At 37.4% G+C, this 11,529-nt stretch overlaps 1 protein-coding gene across 13 annotated transcripts in view; it reads left to right on the plus strand.

Annotated features, from left to right (window-relative positions):
- The window catches only part of OTOF (otoferlin), a 2,911,272-nt gene that overhangs the window by 2,643,013 nt on the left and 256,730 nt on the right, over nucleotides 1–11,529 (plus strand). The gene's annotated exons all lie outside the window — the stretch shown is intronic.

The raw sequence follows: 11,529 nt of genomic DNA on the forward strand, positions 1-11,529 counted from the left end.
GTGTGTGTGTGTGTGTGTGTGTGTGTGTGTGTGTGTGTGTGTGTGTGTGTGTGTGTGTGTATGCAAATCAAATCTCAAAGAATGTGTGTGTCAGCTACTTGGAGCAGAGACACAGAGCACTGGTTTGAAAGAGAGAAAGTGGTAGAGAACTTGGCCTGGGACACTCGGCTGAGGATTCAACTCTATAGCTGTGCCAGTGGGGAGTCTTACTGGGGGCCTGGAGAGAGAGAAAGGGAAACTCACACCCCAGACTGAGTGTCTTCTTTGTGTGTTCTTAAAGGAAATGGTGCTTGGTGCAGAGAGCTGTATCTGGAAATAGTGTGTGTACCTATCTTTGATCCAAGTGAACATCCCTCACTGGTGTCAGTGGTGAGGATTCGGGCTCCTTGATTACTGGCCCGGAAGAGGGGCATCACACATTTATACAAATGAAAGCAAACCATATTGACATATCTTCAGTAGAAATATTATGTATGAAATAAATAATATTCTGTACAGTCATTTGTCAGTCAAACATTGCATAGATCATTCAGTTCTTACTTTCCTTTAAAGCATATTCATCCTCCAAAACATTATTCTGCATGTATTGTTCCCATGATTCCCATTTTTTCTAAGTAATTTGATCGTACCCTTTTCTAAAGATCTCACTTCCATTTCTTTTATCTCTATTACTATATTCACTAGATATAGTATGGCTGGTTGGGGCTTTGATTTTCATGTTGGGGCTTTGATTTTAATTTTCTAATAATTGCTTTTTTGACAGACATCAGAATTAAACTTAGCAAGGCAAGGCCTTACTATGTTTAGGCAAATCTGATTCTGTATCACAGCTAAAAACATCATTTCCTTAGTTATATCAGTTTGCTCACTCAGTATTTCTGACAGTAGTCCACAGGGATTTTTTTAAAGAATAACAACACATTACACTCCCCAAAAAATATGTTCCCAGTTACCTCTTTCTTCCCCATCATATCTCCAACATTTGCACTGTACCTGAGGAAAAATTCTTTGGAGTCTGTTTAGGATATAAAAATACTTGTGCAAACACTTCTAAGCAAAGATAAATAAATCTTCTAGACTTTGTTGCATATTTGGGAGCCATAAAATATCCTCCCACTGTTTCTTTGTGGATTGCTTAGCTAGTCTCTCCTCCCATTCCTTTCTAACCTACTCTGATTGATTCCTATAGTTATAATGCAGTATTTTATATGCCCTACTAATTATCCTAATTATTCTTTTTTTAACAGTAGCTATTGATCTAGATTGTACAAAAACTCTACAGGTGTTGGTCTTTCCCTTATGATTTGCCAATCCTTTCTCTTTGTCTGTACTTTGATATCAATCCCTGATATGGAAGGCAATCTCTAGCCTGCAGTCCAAATTAATTATTGGCTTCTTCTCATTCTATGATCTTTCCCTCTCTAATTATTTGTTCCTAATACCTTGGTTCATTTTTCATTTTTTTCCAGAAAATTTTCGTCCCCTCTTGTCTATTCTCTGTACCCTTAATTGCAGGTATCCATATCGGCAGAATATCATTTCTCCATTCCCATGTTGGCTTATTTCTTAGAATACTTTCTGCTGATTTATGAATATAATATTCTGTATGATTATTGTTATTCTCCTTAAGAATTTGCATTCAAAGTCCCAGTCTCTCCTTAATTCTTGAACTTCCCCGCTTCATCGTCATCCATTTCTACTTTGAGTTATAGCTTTCTGCTTGTGCTATGTACAGGAGGCTTAACTACGTAGCTCTGAAATACTCCTTCAAATCAAGTAATCCTGAATCACCTTGTTCCATTGGAAGGATTGACTTAGCTCACTTGATTATTGCCCTCTTCCCCTTCCAGATAAAATTCTTCAACTCTTTATTAATTGCTATTCACAACTTCTCCACTGGTTGACTAAATATATGTCTGACTTGGGCATAAAACTAAAGGCACTTAAAAATGTTTCCATGTATTGTATCTCAGTTTCTCAGTTTTTTGTAATATCTTTTGTTTAATCTCTTCTGACATATCCTTTATAACCCATACTCCTACTTCATTTTATTATGTCCCCATAAATATAGGTATTGCTGAACCAATTTGTGTTTTTGTTTTAACTTCATAAATTTTGTATCCTGAAAAGACATGAAACTGGATAAAAACACAAGCGAAACCAAATACTCCTCTAAACAGCGATAGGGAGAAGTCCCAGCAGCCGAGAGCAAGCACACAAATAACCAAAAAGTAAATTGCACCTTAGTGAATGAAAAAAAATCACTTCTTTATTAAAACAAATGAACATAACGTAAAGTGCTTTTCGTCTCACTAGTAGTGAGACTTCCTCAGACTAAAACTCAAATGTAAAACATTTGCTTATAAGCCCAGCAAGGTTGCTAATTAACACTTCTTACATTAATCAATCAGTTAATAAAAACAGTTTCAAGATAGGGACTTTCCCAACTTAATGTCAAATAGTACTACAGTCATGTTGCCGTTTTCCAAAGACAATGGAAAACTTTTAAAATTCCTAAACATTCTAATAATTTAACCCAACCACCTTAACCTTAAAAACATTTTAATTAAACACCTGAAACCTATTCACTACAAGTACTACTTCAGACTTTTGACCCTAAGTTAATTATATTCATTACATGTCATGCATCCGCTGACTAAAATATTTTATCTTGTATTGGATACTTTGTATTACCTGTGTATCCACAGTCAGTTCATTCGCGTGACCCTTTCAGTTCGTCAGTTTATCCAAATGGAGAAAAATACATTAAAAACTCAAACAAGGACCTAACCAAATGGTTAAGCCTGTTTTAAAATTACTTTCTAGTCATTTTCCATGCAACTTCCACTCTTACAGTTGCGAGTATGCATCACACAGCTACACAGTGCGACCTACATTTAAAGCAACCATGCACTGCTGTGGATAAACTCCGTTAAATGGAATTCCGTACAGACACAGAAACCTAGATCAACAATGTAGATATTTAAACTCAATGCAAGGGAGTGTGTTGGAAAGTCCAAAATGTGTTTAGCGATTGCACTGTCCTGTTTCAAGGTTTGGGTATTATAAAGATGTTCATACACCCTTTCCTTGAATTTCCAGTTGGTTTTCCAGATGTAGAAAACAGGACAGTTCTGACAACATGCCAAATATACCACGCCTTTGGTGTTACAGTGAAATTTCTGTTGAATCATATAATCCACCCCTCTGATGTTAAATCTTTCACCAATGTCCATATATGGACAGTATGCACACCAACCACATTTAGCCATACCTATCCTTACTGTTCTTTGTCTATTCTCCTTCTTTTTTTGCTAATAAGCATTTAAGGTTATTACCCCTTCTAAACACCACCTTAGGGGGATCTTTCAATTTGAGAATCAGTGCAGCATCAGCTCAAATAATCTCCCAGTTTTTGTGGATGATCTCCCTAATATTATAACCATCCAAACTAAACTTAGTAATCAGGCTGACCCCTACCATGGAAGCCTTTTCTATGGTCTGGTTGCTAACTTGGGATTCAGATCAACCAAATTCCTGTATGTTACTAAGGTTGGGTTGGTAAAGGCCCCTTGTTCTCTTCCCTTTAACCTCTTCAGTTAATTCCCTAATAAGTTGGATTGGGTACCCACTTTTAGAGAACATAGTTCCCAACATATCACATTCCAGTGAAAAATCATAGTCCCTGGTCACCATGCGGGCAGCCCTGACCAATTGGCCTTTTACTACAGAGCGTTTCTGTACCGAAGGATGGCAACTGTTAAAATGAAGAAAGGCATTTGAATATGTGTCTTTTCTATAAATGTTTGCAAAATAACAATTATTATATAGGTCCTTGTTTAATAGGACATCTAAATAAGCAATAGTAACTTCATTAAATGTGGAAGTAAATTTTAAAAATGTAGTTGTATTATTGAAATAGGACACCAAGTCTTCTGCTTCTTTTCCTTTCCCATCCATCAATATAAAAATATTGTCCAGATATCGAGTGTAAAACTGGATTTTGTTTTTAATGTTAGGCACCTTGAACACAAATTCTCTTTCCCAATGTGCCATAATTAAATTAGCAAAACTAGCCCTGCATGGTGACCCCATTGCTACGCCAGTTTTTTGGACAAAAAATTATTTTCCACTGAATGTGATATAATTGTTTGACAAGACCATGTCCAACATTTCAGCCAGTAGGCTTATTTCATCATTTGGTGCTCCTAGCTCATGCAATAACAATCTGAGCCATTCAATCCTTTCCACGTGGGGGATAGATGTGTACAGGTCCTTCACATCAATTGTTAAGAAGTTCAGGTTATTCCTGAACTTCAACTTTTGAATGTTAGCTAAAAATGACCAGGAGTCTTTATAAATCTGGGGCTGTAAAGCTACATACTTTTTCAAATGTAAATCTATGAATTTCAAACAAGCATATGTTATACTCCCCCTAGCATCCACCAATGGTCTCATTGGGGGGGTCATTAATGCATTTGTGGATTTTTGGGATGCCAAACAGGATCGGTATTCTGGGGGCTGGCATACTGATGTAATTATACACCTCTATGTCAATTCTGGCCTCTATAAACAATTCTTCTATCAGAGACCGGATCCTCCCATAGGCCGCGTTCAATTCATTACGTGACACTTCCACGTAAGTGTCTGTTAATATAATCTTCTCCATTCTTAGTTGATAATCGTTATTATTCATAATACCCAACCCCCCTCCCTTGTCTGGCTGCATCTCCCTAACCTGTGCTTCCTGTAATAACCTTAGTGCCTGCCATTCTACTTTTGTTGTATTATTATACCTATTTATACCTCTTTTTTGGACATCGAGTAAATTGTACAGATCCAATTCACACATTTGTTCATACAATAACAAAGTAGGGTGGATTTGTGGGCAAAATGTACTAGTTATATAAAATGGGTTGTTTAAGTTATTCTCCTGACCAAACAGGATTTTGAAATTCAATTTCCTGATGAATAACTTCAAGTCGATAACAGAATCCACAATATTGGCTTTAGATGTAGGAACAAATGTCTGACCTTTAGCTAACAGGTCTGTCAATAATGGGTCAATAGTTAAACATGAAAAATTTAAAATTCTAAAGTCACCTTTAGTATTCATCGTCACCTCACAACTCAGGGGTGGTGATTCCGCTGTTTTGGTTATTGTTGTTGCCTCCACACAGGATTGTAGGTCACTTGGGGAAGACCTTGCCTCAGGTTGTAGCCTGAGGCTTGTCTTCGAAAATTTGCATTCCCTTAATTATTTACACCATAGTGGTTGTTGTTACCCTTGTAATTGTTTTCAGGTGTATTTTTGGCCTCCTGATTAGTGTTTTGTTGTTCAAGTTGTGTTTGTGTATGTTCCGTCCTTCTCTGCAAACCACGCTCATCCTCTGGTTGTCTTACCCCTGCTGCTGTTTGAGAAGTTAGAGGTTTTGGGTAAGCCAAACCCAAATTGTATGCCTCCCTTTCTCTCCTTAGCTTCTTAATTTTAGTTGCTTTTAATTTTTCCATGTGTTGGTCAATACTGACAAAACACCTCTCATAGTCGTATTTGTATCGCATAAAATCTGTATCTTTCTTTATGCTTTCATCCAAAGGAACAATTTCCTCCAGTAAGGTATCAGCTGCCAGTTGACAATGTTTGATCATTACCTCCAGAAGCTCAATTCTGTGTTTGTTAAAAAGTTTCATCAGGTCTTTGTGGAACGGTGACCCATCAATTAACCCAGTTGGGTATCGCCATGATCTCAGTCCTTTGGTGACAATCCCTTCCCCGATGCATTCTTTAAAATACACTATTTTTAGCTGACTTTTCTTGTATTTTACCATTTTATTGTCCAAAAGTCTTAGGTTCTCGCCTATATTGACACCATTGATCAATGACCCTTCAGCCGAAGCTTCCATGTGACCGCTAGTCGAGGCTGGTTGTAATGAAGGTACCTCATGAAGCCAGCCATCCAAATCCCAGACTGAAGCTCCCATTAGCCCCAAGGGTTGATCCTGTGTTTCCACTGCAGTTCCTTGGTTAACTCCTGCCTCCTCATTATTGTCTGGACTCCCATACGTACTTAAGTTCATCAATACATTGTCCGGAGAGTCCAGGGGGCGGAGTACTCACGTTTCTCCTCTCATAGATGGTTGGGTAGAATGTGGGCCCCCAGAAAAAGAATCAAATCTGAGGGCGAGTGTTTCAACTTGTTTCAATAGTTGTCCTACTAATGCGGTTAAATTTGCTAACCTGTCATCCTGTTGTTGTAACCCATTTCATATGCTGCTCGGGGAACCCTCCATTCTGACCAAGAAAAACAGGATAAAAACACAAGCGAAACCAAATACACCTCTAAACAGTGATAGGGAGAAGTCCCAGCAGCCAAGAGCAAGCACACAAATAACCAAAAAGTAAATTGCACCTTAGTGAACGAAAAAATCACTTCTTTATTAAAACAAATAAACGTAACGTAAAGCGCTTTTCATCTCACTAGTAGTGAGACTTCGTCAGACAAAAACTCAAATGTAAAACATTTCCTTATAAGCCCAGCAAGGTTGCTAATTAACACTTCTTGCATTAATCAATCAATTAATAAAAACAGTTTCAAGATAGAGACTTTCCCAACTTAATGTCAAACAGTACTACAGAATTCTGTCTCAGAATGTTTCGCAACACTGTAATGTCCTTTTCTGTTTTTATCAGTTACAAAATAATATTATCTGCAAATAAAGCCAGGTTTTCTTGATTACCATACAAATTGTATCCTTGAATTTCTTAGTCCATTAATTTCTTTGCCAATGATTCTAAATATAGTACAAACAACAAAGGGAAAAGGGGACAACCCTGCCCGATTCCTCTGTTCAGACAGAACTTATCAGAGAGGAACCTCTCCACACACTTTAATTTTTACCTCTGATCCCCTCATATATCCACCTAATTAACCTTATTATTTTGCCAGGGAATGAAAATGCTTCCATTGCCCTACTCATAAAATCCCAGCTTACTCCGTCAAATGCTTTGTCTACATCAAGACCCACCAACAACAGTGATATTTCCTTTCATTCTGCTTCCCTCTGTATCATCATTGTTCTATTAATGTTGTCAAATGTTAGCCTCACCTCCACATAACCACATTAATCCATAACTATCAAGTGTGGCATCATCTTTGCCATTCTTTTAGCCATTGCAGATATAAACACTTTATAATTATGGTTAAGAATCAAAATGGGCCTATATGGATCTAATGGGTCTTTACCATCTTTTGGTATTACAGCCACCACAGCTTTCTTCCAGAATGTTGGTGCTTCTCCTCCTTTTAAAATACTGTTAAACAAAATCTTCCAGATCTTTTTTAATTTCTTCCCCCCCTAGCTACCAAACTTCCAGAGAAATGGCATCTATTGTGGAGACATTCCTGTAGATTGGTTATGCATCACCATTTTTATCGCATCTCCTACTATTCTGACTTTTAATAATTAAACCCATCTACCTATAACCTTGGCATATTCAATTCTTCCATAAACATTTCCATTTTCTATTTTTCGTGATTTCCACATTTCTGTGCTTTATACAGATTTTCATGCAGTTTCCAAAATATTTCTAATACCTCTACTGATTCTCTGGTTATTTTCTTTGTTATAGGCTCCCTAAGCTTGACAACAAAACTTTTTACTTTCTGTAACCTGAGCAATTGTGCTAAAAGCTTTTGTGCTCTGGAGTTATTATCAAAAAACAGTTGCTTAACAGCAATCTTTCTAAATTCATTCATATTAGAGACAGTCCCTTATTTTCTCCTTAGCACTCTGCAGTTGTGCCTCTTCTTGTTCTGTTAGATTCCTCCTGTTCTGCAATACTTTAAACTTTGTCAGTCCCTCTAAATAATTCTCATTATATCTAAACCATATTTTCTTCTTTTATTTATACCCTATTTTTAAACTCTACTTTTATTTTATCTGACTCCCTAGCTATAATTTCTTAAGAAATGTATGTCTTTTCTAATAACTCCTGAATAATTTCCACCACCCATTCCTTAAATTCCTCTCTGTTTAATATATAGGTACAGAAGTGCCAGTGTCTTATTGTTATTTCATTACAGTGCATTTTTATTTTAGTTATTATTGGTGCATGATTTTAAATGATTTGAAATAGTTATTGAATGCATATCAAAACTATAATTAAATGCACATGCTCCTGTGAAATATAATTGCTGTCTACACCATGAGTGAGATCATTCACATTCAAAGATAATATGGAAAGTGTTGCCATTATAATAAGTTATTATTCCCACCTATTATGTAGAACAGCTTTTTTAAATGTCTAGTTCCATCTTTTGTGTTACATGCATACACTATTGTTTGGCAGGTTGATCTATTATACAGTTGTTTCCTTTCATATCCATTTGAACCTATACCACATCTTACAAAACTTTTTGTTTTAAAGAAACTCTTGAAAAAAAGACACACATCCAGACTCTTCCTAACAGGAGCAATTGTCTCACATTGACAGCTACACTCACAGTCTTCAATTGACCTGTAATGTAGGTTATTCATGTTAAGATGCATTGCACAGATGTGCTTCTACTTACACCAAATGCTGTCTGTTTTTATCTTAATAAATTTACGTCTCTTCTTCCTAGTGTACAGTGAATAATTATTTCCCACAACTACTCTAGGGTCTCTGACTTTTGGCAGTTTGCCCTTCTGACACAGTTTTTTTCAGAATCAACTCCTTCTGCTGGTAGGATTGCATCTTTATTATTAGAGGTCTTGGCTACTTTCTTATCACCAGGTTTGGAGCATGCATACAGTGTGCCCTTTCAATTAACAGCTCCTGCTCTGGAATGCCAGTCCAGTTGCTTATTTGTATTTTCACAAAATGAATGCAGTCAATTCTTTCCAGTTTCTCTGGTACAGCAGAAAATCGCAGGTTGTCCCTCCATGATCTGTCCTCGGACATGGCAGTGGTGGTGCAGCAGATGGCATTGTTGCATCACAGCAAGAGGTTCTTCAGTTCGATTCTCAGCTGGGGTGCCTTCTGTGTGGAGTCTGCATGTCCTCCCTGTGGTCACATTGGTTTCCTCTGGGTGCTCCAGTGTCTTCCCACATTCCAAAGCCATGCAGTAGGTGGATTGCACACTTTAAATTGACCATAGGTGAGAGTGTGTGAGCGAGTGAGTGGTACAAATGAACTATCACAGCAGGGCTAGCCACCCGGCGGTGTAAACTTTGGCTCGAGATGATTGTCACTGTTGAAGTGACACCCCAACCCCATGTGCAAAATGGGAAAAGGGTTCGAGAATGGATGGATCTGTCCTCTAATTCTAACATTTTTTGAAACATCTCTTCTTGAGCAGTCTCATACTCAGCCAGCCTTTGTATTTTGACCTCTGATTTTTGCATTTTTATAAGTTCATCTGAATAGTTGTTTGAAGCTTCTTCCATTTTTTCCAGATTTTTGTTACTTGAGTTGATATATTCCTTCATTGTTTCATTTATTTTAGTCAACTGTTAGCACATCTGACTTTTTTTATTTTAGAATACTGGAAGACATGTGTTGCACCAAAGCTGGACCTTGAACTGCTTTTTGCTGAATAGGATTCTACCCAGCTAACGTTTTCTCATCACCTTTTGTGATTGATTTTCTTTCAGATTTTGTAAATTTCTTCTTTATTGGCATCCAGGCAGTACAGTTACTAGCCAGTAACTGAAATTTACCCAAAAAGACAAATTCACTGGCACTCTTTTCTGAGTTTCTGTTTTCACAGTGGGAAAGCTGAGTTTTAAGTTGTTACTCAGTGTGCATCGATCGTGGAAGTTCCTATGTCAAATAATTTTTGTCAAAGAGTATTAAACAGGGAACACTAAATGACTTTGTTAAAATTTAAGTGCATCTATACGTTTTACTATAGTGTGTGTGTGTGTGTGTGTGTGTGTGTGTGTGTGTGTGTGTGTGTGTGTGTGTGTGTGTGTGTGTGTGTGTGTGTGTGTGTGTGTGTGTGTGTGTGTGTGTGTGTGCTGTTATGAGAAAGAGCAGAACCCCACAATGTCAGAAGCATTTGCCTCTCACAAAGAAGAAATTTTAAGGGCAGGAGGAAACATTCTTCGCAGACTTTTTCTGTAAGAAGCTGCCTAAATCCCAGCAGAAATCTTGTGAATCTATTCAAAACATACTATTATTCAAGGAGCACAAGAAGCCTTTCTATTGATGCATTTTGGAATTGTAAGGTAGACTGACAACCGCTTGGAATATCAAGCTTGTGAATTGTAAGTAATACTGTGGTTCCCAGAGAGACTTTAAAAGTGGACTAAGAAACACAGAACTATACTGCAAATAATCATAAGTATGTTAAGCTAATGTCTGCTTGTTTTCTTTTAAGTTGAAAATGAAGTCTCTGGGCAAAAGTCAGAGCAACTTCTATAATAGGACACCAATCTAACTCAGGCTGTGCACAATCACTGATGCTAGTTCAGCTCATGCATGTCGTTGGAAATGGGGCAGGAATTGGAGGATACCGATGAACATCCACGTGTTCACAGAGGGAGTTCTGAATTCATGAACTTTAGTTATACCCTGACATAGGAATGAGGTCAATTCCCATCAGGCTATTAGAAACCCCAAATATTTGGTGAAATTAAACAGAGTGCATACTTTTCACAAAAGGTGGTAGCCCAGTTAAAAACTGAACCATGTCTTGTGAGACAGTAGTACAAACCACTGTGCCAACCTACATATTTAAGTGTGTATATTTCTATGTAAAATATGCATATATCTGTAAAATATATACTCACAAATGTGATGTGTGTGTGTGTGTGTGTGTGTGTGTGTGTGTGTGTGTGTGTGTGTGTGTGTGTGTGTGTGTGTCTGTATGTGCGCACCCACATCTGTATATGTGTGTATCTCTATGTGTATGTTTTGTGTGCGTCTGTTTGTATATGTGTGTCTTTGTGTATCTGTGTGTGTGCGTGTGCGTGTGTGTGTGTGTGTGTGTGTGTGTGTGTGTGTGTGTGTGTGTGTGTCTGTGTCTGCTAGTTTGACTTACATGCACTATGACCAACACCTAAACAAATTATATACATTGGAGCATACAAGCTAACTGTCAAATGTAGTTATTTACTCTATAGTACCTGTGAGACAGGAAGCTGCTTTAAGGTTGGGAAGTGTTCATGATTTACATAGCAGCCTAGCCATTATACAGTTTTGAGAATATTAGCAAAATAGTATTTCGAAGTGCATTACATTTTTACTTTACTGATGTATGTGAATCTTGAGATTATTATCTCAGGAGATCATAATGTCCTAATGGTCTTCTTGAGTTTGATGGTCCAATAAAGGACCATAATGCACTCTTGTCATACCTCTCAACCTCACAGCACAAAAAAATCTGGACAAAGCCAGAAATAATATGGGGGAACAAAGGCCCAAAATAGGGACAGATTTCAAATATTTCTCAAATAAAGTTTGAAAGTTGACAGAATGACAGATTTGGCATCATTATATACTTTCTGAAGGATATGAAGTCTGAAATTCAAATGTCGGTCATT

The sequence above is a fragment of the Protopterus annectens genome, chromosome 2.part1 (assembly GCF_019279795.1).
Source record: "Protopterus annectens isolate FY-2018-M chromosome 2.part1, PAN1.0, whole genome shotgun sequence".
NCBI lineage: Eukaryota > Metazoa > Chordata > Ceratodontiformes > Protopteridae > Protopterus > Protopterus annectens.